The sequence below is a fragment of the Jaculus jaculus genome, chromosome 8 (genome assembly GCF_020740685.1).
Source record: "Jaculus jaculus isolate mJacJac1 chromosome 8, mJacJac1.mat.Y.cur, whole genome shotgun sequence".
Taxonomy (NCBI): Eukaryota; Metazoa; Chordata; class Mammalia; order Rodentia; family Dipodidae; genus Jaculus; species Jaculus jaculus.
Window position 1 is genome coordinate 61,410,652 of NC_059109.1, and position 23,931 is coordinate 61,434,582.

Genomic DNA, 23,931 nt, shown 5'->3' on the forward strand with positions numbered 1-23,931 from the left:
GAATACATGGCACACCCATCCAGAGAAATTAAAGTCACTTGGTGTAAAAAGAAATGAGTTAATTTAATAAACAGCAAAGCAGAAGCATACTCCTGTGTCCTGTTGAAAAACTGGCTGAGGCCCATATTTTCTTTGTTATAAAGAGACCTACAGAGACCTTTTTTTCTTTTTCTTTGCTCTGATATACAAAGGGTTCTCCACTGCCTCGGGGGATTTGAGATGGATAATGTTATACCTATTGCAAAAGGCCTGTGACTGTGGCACACTCCTGCGATCTGGGGAGTACACCTGATTTCTGTAGGTGAATATTGTCTGAAACTTTTCACAGTCACAGACAAGTATCTTTTGTCTAACTTAGAGAAACATTTTGTTTTAAATATAGCATTTTAAAACTTGAGCTAGGAATGAAATTTTTTTTTTCAGGCACAACTTTTTTTTTATTATTTTTTTTTTCATTTTGTTTTTAAATCAGTAAAAGAAACTGGGTTCTCCAAGCTGCAGTAATCTAAGCAGCAACAAGTTTGTGCATTTGTCCTTTTTTTTTAATATGCTTAAATTATCGCACTGCTGGCACACTTCGTTTGCATGAAATTCTGCACCATACATACTTATTAATTGTAGTAGTTATTTATCCTCCCCCCCCCATCCCAGAAAGAGCAAAAATCCTACTCTGGAAGACAATTTCATTGAAATCTAATCAAACTTTGTGAATTGTGACAAGATTATAAATAATATGAAAAATAACATTTTAACATTTGGCCATCAACTTAAGAAAATGGTTTGCTATATAAATTTTTGCAATTTTTAAAAGTTAATACATTCTACCCTCATATGGTCCTCAGAATTAAAGCATAATGAACAGGAGAAAACAGGAGGAAAATAAAAAGGAAAAGAATGCAACTGAGTGCTAAGGCAGAACATCTTGCCAGCTAATGAAGGTAGAGTATGTTCTAAATAGCAAGTGCAGAATTTCATAGGGCCAACAAGATAACAGTCTGTATTTTTCACTTACATAGGCGAAGTGGATTTTGCAATTACCAGTTGCATTAAATGCACCAAATGAAGCTCCTAAAATTGATACTATAAGGTGCCACCTTTAAGTTTTCCAGGCTGCAACTGTGCATAATTTTAAAATGGTTTCTTAAATTTATTTATTTTTTTAAACATAACACGAGGAAGGTGTTAAAACTGGTATAATAGCTCAATAGAATAAGTATTCCAGATTTTGGGAGGGATGAAGAGGGAGATATTCAGAACCCTTCACCAGTGGATTAATGATGTGCTTTGTGGATGTGGTTAGTCAATGACACCAGCTTGATGGATCTTTATTTCTGCACCAAATCCCATTGAGTTATCTGGTCCCCTTGGCTGACGAAGAACCATTAGGCGAGGAGCACTGGCATCATCCAGGGTGATGTTCTTTAAACGATTCACCAACCTATCAGGTCGAGGAGCTGCAACAGCTTTGGGGCTTTCACAGACTTGCCAAACGTTGCAGGCACTGCATTTGCCGGTGCGCTGATTAAGAATCACTGAGAACTCTACCTCGTCTCCTGCCTGTAGCTCAATGCTATCCTGAACTTCTTTCACATGGAAAAAGAGTTTCTTGCTATCTCCTACTTCATAGTTAATGAAGCCAAACTGATCTTTCATACACTCCACAGTGATCCTACGAAGAGGTGTGATATTGTAGGCCATAGTTTGTGCATTTTGGCCCAGGACACACAATTGGAACTTGACACTCTCCCCTTTCTGCAGGCAATCCCCTTTGTTGGCCATCCCAACTATGCCGAATGGATACACCTCACCTTTCATATCCCCCTCCTCCACGATCTCAATCATTCCTTGGTACTCAATCTGTGTTGGATCAACACCCCTTAAGGGGCAAATGACTTTACCAGAGTAGATGGTGGGATCAGCTTCCTCAGTAATGCCATTCACCAAGTGAGTTTTGTAAAAATATGGAACGCTTCACGAATTTGCATGTCATCCTTGCACAGGGGCCATGCTAATTTTCTCTGTATCATTCCAATTTTAGTATATGTGCTGCCAAAGCAAGCACTAGGAGTGAAAATTTTAAGTGCAGAAATTGTATAAAAATTAGGGAGCTGCAGAGATGACTCCAATGTTAAAGGCACTTGCTTACAAAGCCTGATGTCCCAGGTTCACTTCCCCATTACCCATGTAAATTCAGATGTACAAAATGGTACATGCATATGGAGTTCATATGTAGTAGAAGGAAGCCCTGTCCACCTATTCTCTCTCTCTCTCTTCAAATAAATAAATAAATATTTTTAAAAATTTTGGGAGTAGTATTTTTCTGCATAACTTCAACTTGCTGAACTTGATGGCAGGTGTCACTTCAAGCAGGTGTTACTTCAACTAAGACCCATGCTCACTAGTTTTGAACTGTCCACACTGTGTCAGTTCACCTCTTTGACAGCTGTGTGTGTGAATTAGCCCCATGTTCTGGATAATAGTAAAAGTAGAAAGCAACCAGTGACAGCAACGCCAATCCATTCATAAGTACACAAACAGGACTCAGCCTGGGCAACAGCAGCTCATTCATAAACACACAGACAGAACCCACCCGGGGCAGTAACATCAACCATTCATAAGTACACGGACAGAACCCAGCCTGGCTATACTGTGGACACACTGTGAATGTCACTGCTTCCTGGTACGTTCCACAGTGTAGCAAAGTCCCATTGATTGCTGAAGGATTGGTGGGTACTGGGTAGAAAAGCTGTAACGGTGTTGATTGTGTCTTGCTGTGAGTCACCCACCAGCAGCATTTGTTGCCTGGTAGGTCCCCCCCCACACTTGACAGGTCTTGAAGGAGTCATGTGTTTCAAGACCTTTACATGCCCTTCTTTCTGATTTTGACCATAGATTTGTGGAGAAGTCATTTAATTAGTTCAGTTCCACTACTAGCGAGATGGAACCCTTTCACTTAAAGTGCTTTGATTAGATGGTTGACTTCTTAAAACTATGCACATATATGTGAGAGCTCATGTTTGGGGGCACATTTATGCACATGTGTGTGGAGGCCAGAGGACCACTTTGTATGTCATCCTTAAGAACATCATTCATCTTATTTGAGACAGGCTCTCTCATTGGCCAGAAGTTTACCAATTAGGCTAGGCTCGCTGGCCAGCAATCCACCAGTGCTCCTCCAGTGCTGGGTTACAGGATCACCACTATATCTGGTCCAGAATTTCTTTATGAGGCTGAAGACAAACTTAGGGCCTTATGCATTTTAGCAAGTGTGTGGTCTTCCCACTCATGGGAGGTTGACTATTATAGCCCAAATCTGAAGGATAATAAGTGGAGGAGCCCAGAACCTCCACCCTCGTTCATGCTGAGCAGCCAGCATGTATTGGGTATAGCACTATAAAGAGGGCATACAGCTTGATCCTGGGGACTTTTGGCTTTTCGAACTGTCTGTCAACTTATACCCATTTTATACATTTTTTTCTTGATAGTTAAAAAGCAAAGATCTATTTATTCTTTTTTGATTAATTACTTTTGTACTCAATGAATACAGTCAATTTGGTACCATTATTAGGCTCATCCATGTCCTACACACTCCACCTGGCCCCTCCTTGTTGAGGTATATGGGTTGTGCATTCTGGAGTTAGCCCACATTTGTGGGTAAGATAAATGTCTCTGCATATCATGACCCAACATGTGGCTCTGACATTCTTTCTGCCCTCTCGTTCACAAAATTTCCCTGAGCCATGTTGGGTTCATTTTTGGTCTGCTTCAGTGATGAGGTGTTGAGGGCTTCTGGGTCTCAGGATCTCTGATTTGGTAGGAGTTGATTATTCACTGTGTTGATCTCCTTCCCCCTTGTACTGGTGCCTGGTTCACCAAGAAAACAGACCATGCTTGTTTTGCCAATTGTTCTTAGTTTCAGCTGGGGCTTTTTTGAGGTATGATGGGGTGGCTCTCTCCTTAGGATCTACATCTATCTGAAAAGAAAAGCAGAATCCCCCAACGGTGAGTAAGTTAGCACCAGACAAATGAGATAACCCTTACTTTTTTGTAGAGAATTTAATAGGTGTAGGCTCTCTTGTATCCCACGATTAGTAGTAGCTTGATAATGGAGAGTGGGCGTATGTTTGGATATGGTTCTGACTTGTTTCCCAGCTCCAGCTATGGGTCCCGTATCACTGAGGGGATCAGTTAGCTGAATCAACAGCAGTTGGTTTCCCACCATGGCCGTGCACTTGTGTGAGCCTCACAACAGGTTATTTGCTGCTAAGTAGGTTAGACCATGAGGATCTTGAACAGATATTGGTCATTTTTCCCCTGTCGCCCATGTAGGACCTTCTGGCACTAGATGCACTGACTGTCTGGGGACTGACTCTCTTCCAGCTTCTAGCCGTGCCATTCCATTTTATTTGTCAACCACATAAGATGTCTTCAGCAGTACGGTCTTACCACTAACCTTTGGTGGGTCATCAAGTACTCTGACAGAAATCTGTCTTTCTTTTAGGAAACCTTGTAGGTCTCTCTGATCAAAAGCTCATTGTAGATGATAGCCACATGCTGGTACTGGGAGTTACAGGTCAGTGCCCCCTAAGGAAAGGAAGAAAAAGATAACTAAAATACAAGAGTTGAGGGGGGGGGCTGTAGAAGATTAAGGTCAGTCTTCATCATACCCTCTCCAGTGTCTTGTGTCTCAGGTGTTCCCTCTAAGGGCCTGGTGAAGGTTTAGCCATTTGGTCTGCCTTTTAGGATGTAAAATTTTATGGTACCATTCCCACTTGGGTCTAGATTTGTGTTTCCCACCCCCTCCTTTGCCCTTCCCTCCCTACCCACCCATCCTAGTGTCTAGTCCACGAGATTCTTGCTGGGTATGTAAGGCATCTTGGGTAGATTCGGCTTAGGTGCTGTAGATGAGTGAGACTATGTGGTGATTTTTTTTTTTTTTCTGTGATTGGGTAAGATCACTGAGAATGCTCTGTTCTATTTATTCTTAAATAAATCGTATCTTCCTATATTATGTTTATATACTTCTGTGCAACACAAGCAGTTGACCAAGTTTTCAAATCTTTAATTAGTGGGTTGAGGCAGGTCAGACATTTTCCATGATTCTAATATTTTATGCCATTTATAATTTTACCACAATGAATTTTCTAAGTATGCACTTCATTTAGCATACTCTGCCTTCAAAACTTATGGTCACCTGATGATACTTGGAATTATCTGGTTTATTTTTCAATTTTTCTGTCTCTGTTTTTGGAAAAACAGTATCTTACCTTTAATGACTCCTCAGTTTCTTACTTGAGAAACTTTTGCACAGGGTTCATAGTAACATTGCATTATTGTTGGGTAGAAATTGTTCATAGCACTTAAGGAATAAAATAAAACTATGCTACCACAGTACAAATAGATATTTCCTATCTAGCTAGGCATCATGGTACATGCCTATAATCCCAGCACTGAGGAGGTGAAGCTAGGAGGATCGCTATGAGTTGAAGGCCAGCCTAGGGCAATAGAAGTAAGTTCCAAATAAACAAAAATAATTATTTCTTTGAGGCTGCCTAGGAGCTGGGATTTGAAGAGCACTAACATCCTTCTCTCATAGCTGATCTATGTCATGTTGCTGAGGACCAAGACTCATATTGGTTGGATGATAATGTGAAAGAACTTGGATTTGGAGTCACGACTCCAGCTTCTTGCACTGTTACCATGCAAAGTCAGTCAACTTCTGTGCGATGGATTTCCTTCTATTTCTACAGCTACATGTTACTAAACGGTGTTGGTGGCGAAGCTCACTACTTCCTGTAGCTGTGGAGTATGATAAACCGAACATTAATTCTCCTTTTTCTTGTGTCAGTTTCTTTATAGCTAGGGAAGGTGAGCATTGAGTTGTTCTCAAAGTTTTGTGCTTAAGGATTTCTTTGGACGTTTGACTTAGCCTGAGTTTCCCATGTTTTTCACAAGTTTCTTGCTCTGTCAGGATGGTCTAAAACTCTTTTTTCTTTTAACCCAAGACACCCTCCTTTTTTGAACTCTGTGTTGTCATATAGTATTATATCAGTGCATAACCTACTTTCTGGATCCACCTTAAATTCTGTCAAGTTCTGTCACTTAACCTGCTTATTATGGGCCACTCCAACTCAACAAGGATATTTGTTTTTTCCTCCTGTCCATTCTAGTACTTTCAGAAGTTCTTGTCCCATGGATGGCACAGAGATATTTCTTATAATTTATGGTTGAAAATAACACTATTGAACTTTCACCAGATTTCTACTGTGTACTCATTGTCTCCTCGGGTGTTTATCATTATTGTTATGAATAGTAGCTATAGAAATATAAGCAAAGTAAAAACATGAGCAACATAATGCATCTGTTCTCATTTTCCAGGTAATAAAACATAAGGTTCTTAGACATCATGACATCAAAAGCTCTAAAGTAGTTAGTGGATTACCTAACTTTAGATCCTGTAAGGTAGGTGTGATTTGAACCTGAATTTGAATCCAGCTAGGTAGGTTGAATTTTAAGTCAGCGCCCATTCCATTAAGAAATGCAGCATTAATAGGGCTGGACAGTGGCTTAGTGGTTAAGGTATTTGCCTGCCAAGCCTAAGGACCTTGTTTTGATTCCCCAGTGCCCACACAAGCAAGATGTACAAGGTGATGTATGCATCTGGATTTTGTTTGCAGTGGCTGGAGGCCCTGACATGCTCCCTCTCTCCCTCCCTCTCTCTCTCTCTCATAAAAATAAAATGTTTGAAAAAGCAATGCAGTATTAATAGACAGGACGTTAGGCTTAGAGTCAGAAAATCTGGATTCTGGTGTGTGAATACTGTGAACTTGAAACTATACTTTGGGCTCATTCATATACCTAAGATGTAAGATCAAGCCATTTTATTTTCAGTAGAGTCTTTGAATTCTATGACTGACCACTTTATAATTTAAAAATTAGGATTATCTAATATAGAATCTCTAAACTCCTTTTATGTATTCACTGCCTTAAAAAAAAAAAAAAGCCATTTAGCTGCTTCTAGAGGTTGTCCTTAGTTCTGCTGCTGGTGTAGAGCACTGTGTTCACCTTTTGATTTAAACCATAAGAGAAGTGCCTTATCAGATGCTCCACTCTTGGGCCAGTCAGTGAAACTCCTGTGGAAGGTCCCACTTTACCTTGAGATGCAGGGAGATGTATGAGTGCATGGTCGATAGGACTTATTTGGATGTCCATTTCCTTAAATTTTAAAGGTGGAAGAGGAAAAGAAAGCATGCAGTTTGACTGCCTATAAGGAGCTAGATAATTTAACAATATGATCTTTGGCCAGTAGTTTGGAAATATGTCCTTTGGGTTGTGGGACACACAAGAAGATGAACCAACTAGCAATGGCCTTTCCCTTGTGGGAAGCATTTCATTTCCCCCATTCATCACATGCTCAGCTCAAGGTGAGGGAAGGTTCTCTGGGCAGTGGCCTCTGGCAGGCTTCTGCTCATTGTGCAATGCACTCATGTTTATGGACACTCGCACTGCAAAATGGTCCAGGGATGGCTGCCAAGTGGAAAATTAACCTAGGTTGTACCTTGTCCCAAGAGAACCAAGTGGTATGTCGACCTCCATTAAGAGAAACTTATAGGCATCCTTACTTCCATCTCTGACCCAGTTCACTGGTCTCTTCCTAATAGTTTATACTTTACTGTTGAAACAAAATCAAGTGCTACATTTGAGCTGATAAAGCTCAGATTACAAAGACATAGATCCTCAGCCTGATGCATTTGTTATATTTGTCTTTGTCAGCACACCATATTTAAATCTCTCCACTTTTGGAGAATTTCTGTGAGGACAAGGGAACAATTTGGACTATTAAACAAAACCTTCACAGATATGAAATATTGCAACTTTATAAAATCTTTTTGGTATTACCCTAAGTGCTAATGTTAGTATAATCCATTATAGTGATGCCAAATCAGATGCAAAAAGTTAACATGTTAAAGAATATTTTAATTCATCATTTAGTTGTGAATATCTACAATGTTATGAGTTTAATAGAATGAATTCTTATAGTTTGCTGGTTTACAAGTGTTGATACTGAGATTCTAAGCCTGTGAATACTACTGGAATTGATCACTAGATTCTGCAAAGTAATCCATTCCCTAGCTAACTTAGCAGGATCATTTTGAGCCTTGATGATGCTGTCGCCCTGTGTAATTCAGGTGGTTCATCAATTGTGTCCAATGATAGAGGGACACTGAGATAGAATGAATATTTCCATTACTTACCTGTACCTGAGAGGCTAATACTGGATTTACATTCACAGCTATAGTCCTCCATGAATTCAGGAATAGTTCTTTGGAAGACAAATTTCCCCAGTATATATTTTCATGTACATATCTCTGCTTTTTACATTTTTCTCTTTTATAATTAACAACACCAGTTGAGCACCTTTTTAAGGGAAAGAATCCCATTTATTAACAATGGTGATACTAACAGCAATAACATTTATTGTATGTAACTGTAATGCCAAACACCACTTAGCACATACTGTGGTTTATTTCATTTAATTCTTACATGAATTCTGTACTGTACTTGGAAAAGCAAAAATTTTGCCATCAAACCCAAATAATTACACTTTAAATTAATTATCCAATTATTACTCAGAGACTAGCTAAATGGAATCCTCAAGTTAGAATTATTATTATTATTGGGTTTTTAAAAGTTTTTAAAAAATATTTATTTATTTGAGAGAGAGAGAAAGAGAGAGAATGGGCATGCCAGGGTCTTTAGCCACTGTAAATGAACTCCTGACACATGCACACCCTTGTGCCTCTAGCTTACATGGGTCCTGGGGAATTGAACCAGGGTCCTTAGATTTCACAGGTAAACACCTTAACCACTAAGCCATTTCAACAGCACTATTATTGGTTTTTTGGAGGTAACATCTCACTCTAGCCCAAGCTGACCTAGAATTTTCTAGGTAGCTCAAGCTGGCCTTGAACTCAAAGAGATCCTCCTACCTTAGACTCCCAAGTGCTGGGATTAAAAGCATGTACCACCACACCTGGGTGAGTATTAGAAGTTTTTTTATTTTTTTATTTTTATTTACTTATTTGAGAACAACAGACAGGGAGAGAAAGAGGCAGAGAGAGAGAATGGGCGCATCAGGGCCTCCAGCCACTGCAAACAAACTCCAGATGCATGTACAACCTTGTGCATTGGCTTACATGGGTCCTGGGGAATCGAGTCTCAAACCAGAGTCCTTAGGCTTCACAGGCAAGCGCTTAACCGCTAAGTCATCTCTCCATCCAGAGTATTAGAATTTTTAAATTGATTGCTTTTTGTGGATTTTTCTACTTTCAGATATTAGATCTTAACTAAGAGATTTATCAAGCCTTTGGTTTTTCAATTGCCATAAATGGGTGGCAATTTCTTATGCTGTCTGTGGAACCTCTTGTTGGTGTCTACTGTTAAAATTCTGATACGAAATATTAAACTGTAGTTATTTGTTATAAATATTTGCAGTGAACAAAATCTTAACTGAGAAATGTATCCTTCATGGGGGAAGATATTGTGTGTTAGGTAATCCCAGAGGCAATTCCTAAGTATCACCACTAGGGGTCAGTTTGACCTTTTTTCTCTTTTTACTCCAAGTAGATTTTGCAATGATTGTTGCAGCTTTCCAGTTCTTACTGAATTTTCACTTAAAACATGTAGAAACAAAAAAAACAAAACCCTAAAACATCCAGCTGTTATATAACAGAAAACCATATTGACAAAAATGTGTGTGTGACAGAGACAGAGAGAGAAAGAGAGAGAGTGCACTATACACAGGGATAAGGCTCAATCTATTTACAGAAGCAATACAGCCCATGTTTATATCCACTATGTACATATGTGTATTACATATGCATTCCATATGACAAAAGGCTGCCTAAACAAAGCCTTAAATTGTTCATCTGTTTCATTTAAGGATGGAAAAGGAAGTCAGAGATCTGTCTGTCATTCGCTCATTCCTTCATTCAGCATATATTGATTAAGTACTTGTGGGGTGCAGGCACTGTGCAAGACGCTGGAGGGAGCAGAGCAAAGATGGTTCTGACTCCCTTGGCACTTCCAGTGCTTCCAGAGAGACACTGATTATTTAATCAGGAAGTAGTCCATGCTGAGGACTTTGAGGTACTCTGAGATGGAATAATTTAACTTTGATGGGTAGGGACACATATTGTTAGAAACTAGCATTGCTTGAAAAGTGCAGAAGAGCTTGGTTTGTGGAAAAGATATCAGGGGAGCCTGGGTCTCAAGAGCTTATTGAATGACAAACAGGAGAAATATTGACAGGTGGAGGGGACAACTGGGAGGTCATCCACATCGGAGATGGCAGAGGCAGAGGAAGACTAAGGTGCAGGCATGAGGAGAGCCTCCACTCTCTGACCATGATCACTAGCATTGCACCCAGGCTGGTGGCTGCTTCCACTGTAACAAGAGCCACCAAAGCGGTCATTGTTGCTTGTTTAGCAATGATCCCAGCTTGATTCTGCCTCTAGTTCCTGGAATTGAGAAAACTTTAAGCATTTCTCAGAGTAATAGTACTCACAACACCCTACCTTTTATGTTTCTTTTTGAGGCAGAGTCTCTCTCTAGCCACGGCTGACCTGGAACTCACTCTGTAGCCCCAGACTGGACTCAAAAACTCATAGTACTCCTACCTTAACCTCTGTCTTTTAGTATGATATAAGAAATTTCTTTCTTGCCAAATGGACCCCCAGCCCTTATCTGAACTCAGTAGGCATATACCCCCAGGACAGTTATTTCTCACTATAAGTAGTGGGCAGTGTTTATAGTGTCTGTATGACATATACTCTTTCTTTGTTTATAGTACTATATGTGACTATGTGCTACAGAGATATAAAGAAAACTCAAACTATTGGGAAAACATATAATAATGGCCTTTTTTTCAAATTTGATAGAAGTTTGAGTTGAATTACCTGAAATTACTGATATATGGCCTGATTTATTAAAACAGCCACTTTATATAACCTAATCTGATATATTCACATCAAAAATTAAGAAAACCAATATGCATTGGAAGGATTTTTCTCTGGATGGTCCAATTCTGAAATATCCCCTAAGTATAAAGCAAAGGCAGCAAGGGCAGCTGAAAATGCTACTGACCCTTAACCCGGGATACTAAAGCATGTTCTCATGCCACTCTCCATTGTTGAGAAACAAGATGACTTTTATGTGAGCTGTTGTCCAGCCTACAGGAATCCTATCAAAATTGAAATTACTGAAAAGTGTTTATTCAACTCAAATTAATAAATATTCCCTGGCCTAGTAAATAGGCTAACTATACTGTTAGCTTTTCTGACTGAGCACAAACTGAGGTTTTCTGCATCAAAAGTAATTATGTAATAATGGATTCCATTGGTCTTTGTATACAGGCTTTTCTCAAGTCCTGTGTGGTTGCTGCTGACTTCTCTTCCTTCCTTCCTTCCTTTCTTTCTTTCTTTCTTTCTTTCTTTCTTTCTTTCTTTCTTTCTTTCTTTCTTTCTTTGTGGCCTCCTCCTATTGCTCCTTTCTTTTAGTGGTGCTCTGCATTGAACCTACTGCATAGACATTTTGTAGTAAAAATCTTACTCCTTAAATCAAAATTATAGGAATATAGTATTGTGGCAAAAAGAAGTAAAGGAAAGCTGGGCATGCTGGCACATGCCTTTAATCCCAGCACTCGGGAGGCAGAGGTAGGAGGATTGCCATGAGTTTGAGGCCACCCTCAGCCTACATAGTGAATTCTAGGGCAGCCCAAACTAGAGTAAAATCCTACCTCGAAAAACCAACAAAAGAGAAGATAGAGAAGTTATGGATAAAAAATTAAAAATTTAACAAAAACAAAAAAGTAAAAATTAAAGAAAAAGTAAAGGTAATGAATGAGATATTTAAGTTAGGTTTATTACATGTCTCTTCATTAAGTAAGTGTTTCATTGAATATTTCTTCAGTTTTCCCAAAGATACATTTTTTTTGTTAAATAAAGTTTGAAAACTAAGATATAACCCACCATTCACTAATAAATGGCATAGGAGTCTTTTTGAATTTATTTCTAATTAGTTTTCTATTTCTATATCCTGTTGGCAATTTAGGAAATGCTAAATCTAATCATGCTATTTTTTTGCAATTCAAACATGCTATTCTCAAACATAGTATCTTTTATCATTAGTAGTGAAAATCTGTGATTATTTTGATGTGGAACAGAGTTTTCTTTTTGTTTTATTTCAGCTCATAAAGTCATATTGGTTCCAATCTTGTCAATATGATACAGCATCGTGATCTTTCTCCGAAACCCTAAATTCCACACAAGTGGCTTAATCATGAAGTTTGATTGCCAAATGCAAATGGAAACTCCTTTCCTCTTGCTATAAAACAATGGTGGATGGGCTCAGAACTGAGGAGAGACAAAAACAAGATTGCGTTACAAATCTGGCAACATCAGCCACACCAATAAAATCAAATCCAATGATGTTTTATGACTCTGAATTTATGTGAATGCCCAGGATCAAAGGGCTTGAATCCCACTGGACCACAAGGTCCATAGTTCATGGCAAAAACTCATCAAATAGAACATTTTGGTCGTTTAAACTTTTCATTTTAATCAGCCACAGTAATAAAAGAGCCTTTAGGTGTCCAAAAACATTTTGCAAGAGCAAGAGGTTGCTTTCTTCCTTGCAAAAGCAGCTTTCTTATTGGATCCATATAATGCCTGTGGCCTTATATAATGCCTGTGGTCACAGGGCCATCGCCCCCACTCTGTTTGCCCTTGTGGGATAGTTCCTTTGGGTTCTTCTAACTGTGCATTATGTGTCAATAAATCTTGGTGTCTGACGGAAGGACCATAAAATTTTCACACCATTTATCAAACTACTTCAGCCATTGAACGTTAGGTCTCTGACAGCAAGCCAGGTACTTTGTAATGTTTACACAGAAACGGAGTCTACTGCTTGGCCAGGATCAAGAAACAACTCTGTGAAGGAGAAAGAACATGGAGTTTTAGAGTCAGGAGATCCAACTTGACTCATAGCTCTTATACTTCTGACAGCTGTGGCTTTAGATGGTCTATAAGAGGAGGGTCCTTGCTGAATAGAAAACTAATAAAAAATAAATAAAAATAAAAAAAGAGGATCCTGCCTTCACCACATGGTAGGGTAATGCTTGTGAAGTTGCAGTCTAATGGGAAGTAAAAATGTACATGCACTGCTCATTGATGATGTGTAAAACCAGCCTGAGCTGCCCAACATTTTTATGCAGGAGCCCTGAGGAGATTGATCAGGAAATTAGGCTGAAAGGAATAAGTTGGTGAAATCATGGAGCCAAGAGGTTGCATTAACTCTGGGAAGGAAGAAAGAAGGGGCATTCATCTCTTTGGAGACAGAATATAGGCCTATTAACATCTTGATTTCTTGGTTTTTAGCTTTGTGCATACCTCCCTCCCCGTCTCTCTCTCTTTCTCTCTCTCTCTCTCTCTCTCTCTCTCTCTCTCTCTCTCTCTCTCTCTCTCTCTCTCTCTGTCTCTCACACACACATGCACGCACACACCTTTCCAAACCTTCATGTTTTTCCTCTTGGTTTCTCTGGTATTGTCATATACAATATCTGTACTTTTGATCATTTGTTGTTCTATTTGGGGCAGGTGATTTTTGCATTTATATAATAGTCTCGCCTGTGTTTTATGGGTAGATCACCTCCTTCAATCACAGTGCTTCCTTGCACTCCTCTCTCTGCCCTGATTGGCAGTTCTCAGTATTGACAACATGTAACAAATTCTCTTACCAGTTTCCTACTGTCATAGTTCTGTAACCCACCTCTCAGAAACACAACTGAAGTAATTGTCCAGTGCTATGGGTCATGTGGCTGGGTTTCTTCTGGGCTGCGTGTCAGTTTTGCAGGCCTCTTTCTCCTCTGCAGACACCTGGGAGGGTGGTCTCCAGTCTCCTCTCCTCCTCTGAGTGCGCTTCTCCACCATGGCCACCGCCACCTCTGCCTCTGCCACATGCTGCACATAGCCCTCCAGGAGAGGTTTCCCAGTCATTTGGTTTTATATCACTTGGAGCTTTCATTTATTTCTTCAAGTTTTTGTTTGTGTAAATGCTTTTCATGCCTTTTTATTTGGATTCATATTTGTTTCCTGAGTTCCAGATTCACATTTCTGAATAATTTTTTGAAAATTGGGAACTGTTTTCAGTATTTCAACCTTAAGATTTCCAAAGCCAGAACACCAGAAAAATCTTATAATATCAAGGATCTCAAGGTTGAAAGTAATTTTCATCTTTGTTTGCTTACCCCCTTCCAATTTGTAACTCCACACAATAGTGCCTTTTCTTAGTTTTCCTGTAAAATTAAGGTTCCATATTCTCCTAAAAGTCCACGCCAGAAATCTCCTATGCATCCTTGCACCCTTGCATGTGCTTTTTTGCTACATTAGGTCACTACTGGCTTTGTTGTTCTGGGCACTCCCATGTAGCATCCTAATAGTGTGTTGGTATGACTCACCTCTGTTTAGCTCATATTACAGACTGCTTACAGATTGCTGCCCTTCTCTCTTAAACATTTCCAATTGCTTACTGTAGTCTAGCCTGGGATGTTCAAAGTCCTTCATATGACATTTAAAACTTCCTAATGTCAACTTAGTAGCAGAGGCCAGTAAGTTAAAAAGGAAACATAAAGGGAAGAGAAAGGAAGGGAGGAGGGTACTTAATAGGTTGATATTGTATATATGTAAGTACAATGATTGTGATGGGGAGGTAATATGATGGAGAATGGAATTTCAAAGGGGAAAGTGTGGGAGGGGGGAGGGAGGGAATTACCATGGGATTTTTTTTTATAATCATGGAAAAGGCTAATAAAAATAAAAAAAACTTTCTAATGTTAGCCACTAACTTATTAATAGTTCTTCATATATGTATATGTGGCCATCTGTGTGCAGGTGCACATGTGTATATGGGTGGACCTGTGTGTATGTGTGTCTGGAGGCCACAGGGCAACTTCTGTTGTCATTCCTTTGAGGCTTGTCTCTTATTTCCAAAGGCTTCATCCTCTGAAGGCTGATGCTCTTCATACCTGACTTTGGCACCCAACAGAAGCTTACACATTATAACCATGGTCCACCCTCTGTTCCCCCTTACTTCCCACCTCCAGTGCTAAGCACGATATGGAACAACTTTTATTAAGGCAAGGTCCCTTACTACATAGCCTGCCAATTACACTAGACTGGCTGGCCAGCAAGGATCTGCTTGGCCCCACCTCCCCAGTGATGGGATTGCAAGATCATGCCATAAACCCTAGCTTTATTTTGTTGCTTTTGGGGTTCTTACTAAACCTCATGCTTTCAAGGCAAGCACTTTACAGACTGAGCTATCTCCCCAGCCCCTTGTTTTTGTTTCTAATTCCACTGTGTCCCTGTACTTTCCCATTCTCATTCCCATTCATTTTGCTTTCACTTGTTTTTTTGTTTGTTTGTTTGTTTGTTTTGTTTTGTTTTGTTTTTGAGGTAGGGTCTCACTCTCACTCTAGCTCAGGCTGACCTGGAATTCACTCTGTAGACTCAGGGTGGTCTTGAACTCTTGGTGATCCTCCTACCTCTGCCTCCTGAGTGCTGGGATTAAAGTCGTGTGCCCCCACGCCCGGCTCCATCTTGGGTTTTTTAAATTTATCATTTTTGCCCTGCCAATCATTTGAGCATCCTCAGCATATGTGAACTATCTCGCTTCAGGCTTCTTCCTCTGAAACCTGGAGCTCTTCATACTTGACTTTGGCACCTAACAGAAGTTTGCACATTATAATCAGGTTCCACCCTTTGTCCCCCTTACCACCCACTTCCAGTGCTAAGTACCTGATAAACGAAACCTTCAATAAACACCAACCAGTTGAATCTGCATCACAGTGAGACATACACTGGTATATACATTAATCACTGTTTATTTTTTATCTTTCCTTTTTATTCCCCTGCAGCACAAACTAGATTTAAAATAAAATGATCTTGCAGGTACTATTTTTCAAACTCAGAAGCAAAGCAGTGTCACAGTGGGAACTCTTTATTCCCAGAAGTTCATTAAAGGACATTTTGACATTTTGTGACATATATATGTAATATTATATATATTATAATATAATATAATATTATATTATATTATATATATAACAGCAATATACATAGATAGATATATTACTGGCATATATATATATGTTATGTATTACAAGCATATATATAATATACATACATAAAACTTGTAGAATGATGCCTATTAGTTTTTGATCATCTTAGATAAACATTTATGTATATATAGGAGTATGAAAGAAAAAGAGACAGAATTGCTGTACCAGGGCTTTCAACCACTGAAATTGAGCTCCAGACACGTGTGCCCCTGTGTGCATGTGCGACCTTGTGTGCTTGTGTCACTGTGTGTCTGGCTTATGTGGGACATGGAGAGTTGAACATGGGGTCTTAGGTTTTGCAGGCAAGTGCCTTAACTGCTAAGACATCTCTCCAGCCCCTAACTCAGTTTTTAAAACAAATCATACCAATATACACAAAGAAATTTCCTCCTTTTTGAGTACCAAGTTTTACTACTAGACTATAGTGTTTTCCTCACCAATACACCATGCTTTAATTCTACTGTTACATTGATTTAAAACTCTGAAAAATGCATGAAATTAAAATCAAAAAAGAAAAGGACTCAGAAGAAAACAGGTTTGACAACTATAATCAAAGTGGGGGTATGTCTTAACAAAGTAAATTTGTATGAAGAAAAATGATCTTTCTGCCAATCTTTATAAAAATCAAAATTTCTTTCTTCCAAACACCTTAACCATCTTAACCAGTTTCATATGTTGTGTTAATATTGTGTTCAAAGACTTGTAATCAGGAAGCTTTCAGCTACTCTGGTGTGCAGCAGAGGAAAGGTGATGTTCAATTTGAAATTTCTAGTAATCTAAATATTTAGAGTGCAAGTGATTAGTAATTATTTACAACTAACAGGGATACTTGTGCCAATTCATTTCTTCATGAGGGGTGCATGGTACAAAACTGGCCAAGTTACCTCTTGTAGCTAAGAAAGCCATTCTAAGAAATAGCAAAATACCAATCATATGGAAGACCACAGGAAGCAAGTAGCTAGATAACATATTATCCAGATGACCCTCTACTAGTAACACATGTATTTAGTTACTAACCTTTGCATGACTTGTGAAGGAATTATGTATGAATTTTTTTCTGGTAATACTGTCCCTGTAAGTTAATGTAATTAATATGACAGCCTTAGCATTTAAAATACATTGTGGTAAAGAAAAATTAGACCTATCTATAATCCTCTTTCAAACTAAATTTCAAATGATATTTAATTTTTACATAGAGTACTTGAAGGCTTACTATGAAAATATTTTGCAAAATTATATTCTATGTTTGATCAGCTAAGAAATAAGATTTGTTTAATTTCATATCATATTTGCTGGGGCAAAACTAGTCTTGTAGCAATTATGCTTTCAAAAAGCACAAATTACAGAGATGAGTATCAATCAGAAACAATACAGTTTAATGGAAGGGAAGAGGGAGGGAAGAGGAATGTGGTTTTGTCTATCTTCCAGGAGAAAGGAATCAAGTCTAAATAAGATCTGATCTTTTCCAGTGCATTCTGACTGTATCTTATTAGAATGTCATTTCATATGCATCTCAATGTTCCAAGTATCATTAAATATCTAGTAATCAGAACAAATGTTCTGCCAAATCCCACTTATTATCCTAACTGTGTAAGGCATTGAGCAGCATAGACTTATAAATACATAATTGAAACCCATACTTAAAAAATAAACTTAGATGGGGAAATTAATTTTTACACAAAGAAGAGACCTGCTTTTTAAAAATATCACATCAGATCTCTGTGAGCTCAACTAAATCAGTATGAGACTTTGCCAAAACTGTTTTTATTTATTAATTTATTTATTTGAGAGACAGAGGTAGAGGGACAGAGGCACATAGAGAATGGGCACACCAGGGCCTCTTGCCACTGCAAGCAATCTCCAGATGCATGTGCCTCCTTGTGCATCTGGCTTTGCATGGGTACTGGGGAATCAAACCTGGATCTTTTGGCTTTGCCAGCAAGTACCTTAACTGCTAAGTCACCTCCTCAGCTTCCAAACTAATTTTAGAAATAACAGGTCTTTGTCTGGAGAGCTTTCTCAGTGGTTGAGGCATTTGCCTGAAAAGCCGTTAACAACCCTACTCAGTTCCCCAGTACTGACATAAAGCCAGATGCACAAGGTAGCTCATCCATATGGCATTTGTTTGCAGCAGCTAGGGGCCCTGGCATGCCCATCCTCTCTCTCTCTCTTTCTCTGTTTCTGTCTGCTTGAAAGTAAATAAAAACAAATATTTTTTAAAATGATGGGCCTTGATGCCTGTGCTCAGAGAGCCATCTCTGGACTTTCAGATTTCTCCTTTTACTCAAAAGTATTGGTTCCCACTGCTTTTGCTAGCACATGAGCTTAGGTATTGAATGAATGCTGTAAGTTATGTCCTACCAACTCATGGACTTCCTCAGTTGCACGTCTTCCACACGAAGCAAGCACAGCTCCAGAAATATTTGTGCCTCATTGTAAGCACCCATATCTGGAAATGTTTGGTAAGCTAAATTACTTTTCTATAGAGACTCTAAAGGCTTGTCACCACAACGAAAAATAATCTATCATCCACATTGTTTTGCATGCTGTGTTAGTTTGCTGACAAACTATAACAAACGCTGAGAGAGACAAAAGGAAGAAAAATGTGTTCGGCTTACAGTTTCAAAAGCCCATGATTGAGTTGTTCCATTGATGTGGACCTGAGGTGAGGCTGAAAGTCATGGCAGGAGTATATGATGGAGCCAAGCAACTCACCTCATGGTGGGCAGGAAGCAGAACTGTAGGGGGCCAGGACATGATGTAGCCCCCAAGAACATGCTCCAGAGAAACTGTTTCCGCTAGCTCTAGGACTCACCTTCTAAAGCTTCCAACACCTCCCAAAGTAGTACCACCAGCTGGGAGCCAAGGCTTCCAGGTAACTCTGTGGGTACATTTAATATTCAAATCACAGCTATTTTAAGGCTGTTTTATTGCTCAAGACATCTTCATACCCTCTTCCATTATTTTGGTGTTAATCTCAGTAAAGAATATTGAGAGAAAAAAATTCAGAACACTTGAATATACAAGAAATTAAACAACTTCCTTAGTACCTTAATGACTTTGCAGTGGCACTAGAGTTAGATGCATAAAAATTCTTATAAAGATAGAAATGTGGCCTCTACAGTGATGGTGATATTTGATATGGAATGCTTATTTTTTACCAATTCAGGTTCAGCTCATCTGTATATTCTCATTTAGGCCTTGTGCATATTATAAAATAACTTAGCAGGAAGAAACAGTAGATTAAACAAATTTAATGTCTGGACTGGATGGACCTATAATTTAGGACTTCCAAGGTGCCAGGATTTCAGAAGTTTTGTCAGAAAGTATATTGTTGCAGTCATCTGTTCACCAGCCATGAACTCACTGAGGAAAATCCTAAAAATCAGAGAAGCTACCCTGCATGCAACACACCTGCATGGGCACCACTCAACAGACCTGCATGGACACCACTCAACACACCTGCATGGACACCATTCAACAGACCTGCATGGACACCACTCAACAGACCTGCATGGACACCACTCAACAGACCTGCATGGACACCATTCAACAGACCTGCATGGACACCACTCAACAGACCTGCATGGACACCACTCAACATACCTGCATGGGCAGCACTTAACAGCCCCTTTCCCCTTCCCTTCCTTTTTCCAAGTGAACACACTTCTCATGGACAGGGAAAATTTAGGGATTTCTAAGAGTTGAGTAGGAATATTGAAAATCTCATTGATTCAACAAGTTCTGCTACTTAAGAAGGGACAAAAATGAGAGTCCTCCCTCCCCAGGCTGGCATATTTAGAAGGTGAAAGGGCACAAAGGAAGACAGTAGGCAGGATCCTTTAAAGGTAGGCAAAGGACCAAGGTCCAAACTCCATGGAAATCTAGAGGGCATACTCAAGTGGATCTATGCCAAATTTCAAAGGAGAAAGAGAGAAAAATCTGCCAAGTTGGATAATTTAGGAAAACAATTAGCTATTGATGTGAGCATTTTCAGTACAATGGTGGCAGCCAGCTTGTTAAGTTTTTGAGAGGAGCCAAACACAGAAAAGCTGCCAGTGGTTTAGTGAAGCACTTATCCATGAACATCTGGGGGTGGGGGGCTTAAATGAAGGTGCAGAGTTAAGGCAAGTACCAGGATTCTGATATTTTATGTAATGAATATGTAAATTAAAAATAAGAACCAAACAAAAATCACTTGAGAAAATTTCAAAATAAACCCCAGTATGTCTTATACATACATGTTATCTTAGCTCCTTATTGCATGATACAATGCTATTGTGATGTACATTCTTGTGATATATGGACCCCACTAAATATAAGTTACATAGAACAAAAACAATTTTTATTTAAGAGCAGCGTATTTTGTCTAAGGCCTCTACAGTCCAAGCATACATATAAACATTCACACAAGGGGCCTGTAGGTTGTACTCTTAGCTTCTGACTAACAACAATTTATAACTGCACATAGTTGCTGTCAGTTACACCTAACACTATGTAGACCCACAGTGTTTTTCAGGCACAGATTTTTAAGTTTTTCTCAGAGTTTCTTCTAAATGTTACCCAAATTTCTCCGAATAGGAACTTGAGTGAGAATTTACAGTTTACTATAGTGATAGAATGATAGTTTTGACCCATCTTGTAAATTCCATGAGTACATGGGAAAAAACATGGATTGATCCATGGAGCTGTTTAGACTAGTGGTATTCTCTGTAGCTAGGGAAAAAAGAGATGAATTTGGTAAAAGATAGTTTAAAAAAACTTAATGTACTCTGTTAACTAATAACTGATCCATTCTTAAAGCTGGCTTTAGAAAAATCAATAATAGGGCTGGGGAATGGCTTAGTAGTCAAAAAGCACTTGACACTTAAACACTGAAGGTCTGGAAGGGGCTGAGACTGTCATAGTTCAACACCCAAGACCCGATGTATAAAGCAGGATGTGGCCACACACCTCTGTGACCTCTGGGGTTTACTGACCAAAGCAGCAGCCAGCTCCGGAAAGAAGGAGAGACCCCCATCTAAAAGAAGTATATGAATGAGCAATACAAAAGGGAACCTGACATTCTTGCCTGCCTTCCACACCCATGTACACAAATCTGCACATGCATGCATACACCACACATACCCTACACACACACATACATGACAGTAAAAGCACTAGTAAAGAAAAAATCAATTCTATAAATAGAAAATATTGTTAGATCTTTGTTCCCATTAGACATGGAGTAGTGCAGTCTTTCTATAAGAAGGTTATGATTATTATTAACCAACTCCTGTGAGAAAAAATATTGAAATTGTTAGAAGTAATATGATAAAAAAACAGGCTGTGAGTATGACATCACAGAATTCAAGGCACCATCCTACCCTAACACACTGAGTTTTGGGTCATGACACATGTAGCTACAATGTTCAAATCATGCTGAATTTGGTCATACCATTTTGGAACATTACTGCTAATCTCACCTCAGCCTAGACATGCAACGAGGAAGCTCTGGAAAGTAGGCCATGGAAGTGGACATGCCATTGAACTTGTCCTTGAGGGATTTGCACACCTGTGTCTCTTGAAGCTGTAGGCGTGTCTTTAGATGTTGTGGGGACTTGTTTGATTCTATCATTGTTTGTGACATTTCCTCAAGAAGATCTTAGTAACAAATAGTGCCTTGTTTGGAAGTTCAATCAATAAGTGGCAATTTATTTTGCATTTATAAATTCATGGGAATGTGTGTATTTAACTTATAGTGTCGATCTTTTTAGTGAAAGTTCCTGAGTTTTGACAACATATGTGGCCATATAACCACATTATAGTCAGAACTTTCGGTGCCCCATAAAACACCCCTGCCCTAGTCTCAGGGTGGGGGGTTATTGATATGTTTTTCATTCTTGGAGCTTTGAATTTCCAAAAATGGGCATATATAGGCTTCTAAATTTTATTTCATTTTTAAAATTATTTTAATATTTTATTTATTTATTAAGCAGAGAGAGAAGAGAGACAGATACAATGATATGTACACAGACCCCCCCAACATATTTGAAAAGCACCAAGTAGAAAATTAAGTGCTAAAGTTGTCTAATCCATTACCCATTTGTGAAAGTGAGTGTGTGTGTGTGTGTGTGTGTGTGTGTGTGTGTGTGTGCACATGTGTACATGCATGTGCAGGTGCTATTGCTTACCTGACTGTCATAGTTGAAGTGTTCGTCGAACAGTCACCTGAGCCTGGTGGTGCTGAACTGGAGATGGTGTGTGTGTCCTATAGTGCTATATGGATGGGCCTCAGCAGAGAGTGGAGGAGAGTGAGGGACAGAGGGTGGGAGGTATAAGTAGAGGATAAGAGAAGATATGAAGTAAAGAAAGAGGCCAGTGCAGAGTTACAACTGTCTTCATCATTGACGCTGCTTTCAATAGATCTGGAAAGATGTTATAGAATTTCTGGTATTCTAAAGACTTGAAAACAATGATAAAACAGACCACAAATCCCAAGTATACTAGTAGTAGATCTACTGGTGTTATCCAGATGCATACAATTTTGGGACAACAGTATGAAGTTTCCAAAAATCACAATCATTTTTAAAGTTGCATAAAATGGTTTGTGGAACAACTGACACGCCTCTCTTTGTCCCTGGTGAAACTTCATTTGCAGCCCCTCTGGTATTCTGACCTACAAAACAAGAGCCAGAAATATTAAATACATTTAAGCTCATTCAGCAGCTGTATGGTTGATCAAAACCAGGTTCTCTGAACACTCTTTTATTGTTTTTTTTTTTTTCCATTACCTTACCCAGATTCTCCAGTTATAACAGAAAATATTTCTCCTTGAGTCCATGGTTTAAGGAATGAAGACTATACTTGACCTTCTCTGGCTTTTCGATTTATGTTTTATACAATGAGAATGCCTTTAGGTTGGGATGAGCTTTTTTTTTTTTTAATTTAACATATTTGTTTTCGTAGCTTCCTCTAGGGGAAGCGTCCTGGGCGAAGACCCAGACCATAATGAAAAACACATAAACCATCTTGTTTGTTTTCCTTGCTCAGTGGCCTATCATTTAAAACCCATTAGGTGGTAGAATTATCAAGTGACTAATCCCTGGGGAGACATGAAGTGGCAAGGAGAAAGTGGTTGTGGCAAGGGCACAAGTACCTCCTGGCTTACTACTCTTGAAAGTAAGTCAAGGTGAGTGAATGAGTGTTTGACTGTGAGTAGCTTACTGCTGGGGAAAGAGAAGCAACATGGGTGACCTGGGATGACATATCAGCTTGTATAGTCTTTGATTTTCTGCAATTGTCAAGAAAAAGTTTTATCTGAATAGTAACTTGATAATAGTACTGTAAAACCCATTCCAGCTCAGCAGTCCTTCAAGTGTGTTACTACTTTCAGCTGCAACATTTGCTTCTCCAAATACATATTGTGTTTATTTTCACAACATCTGGCACACTACAATGCTTATTCAACATTGGTTGACTATTGCATAGCACTGAGGCCTTCTGGGATGCAGTGAAGACTTGGCCACAGTCTACATGGTCCCTAAAACACCACTGTGAAGAGTCAGCATATGAGTAGGAAATTTATCACAACCATTCACCTGAGTGTCTTTCAGCTGCCTGAGATCTGTATCATTTGTGAAGATATGAAAACTGTTTTGTAGTTAATCATCTTAGAGCTTCATGCTGATTTCAGCTTTAAATTTTTTTTTATTATTGACAGCTTACATGATTATAGACAATAAACCATAATGCCCACCCCCTCAACTTCCCCT

The 23,931-nt window shown here is 39.1% G+C and overlaps 1 protein-coding gene and 1 non-coding gene across 5 annotated transcripts in view; one reads left to right on the forward strand and one right to left on the reverse strand.

Annotated features, from left to right (window-relative positions):
* The window catches only part of Fmn1 (formin 1), a 434,422-nt gene that overhangs the window by 175,323 nt on the left and 235,168 nt on the right, over nt 1-23,931 (forward strand). The window lies entirely within an intron of this gene.
* Nucleotides 1,956-2,062, reverse strand: LOC123463064. The gene has a single exon (XR_006638676.1). It is a non-coding gene; the product is annotated as a U6 spliceosomal RNA (small nuclear RNA).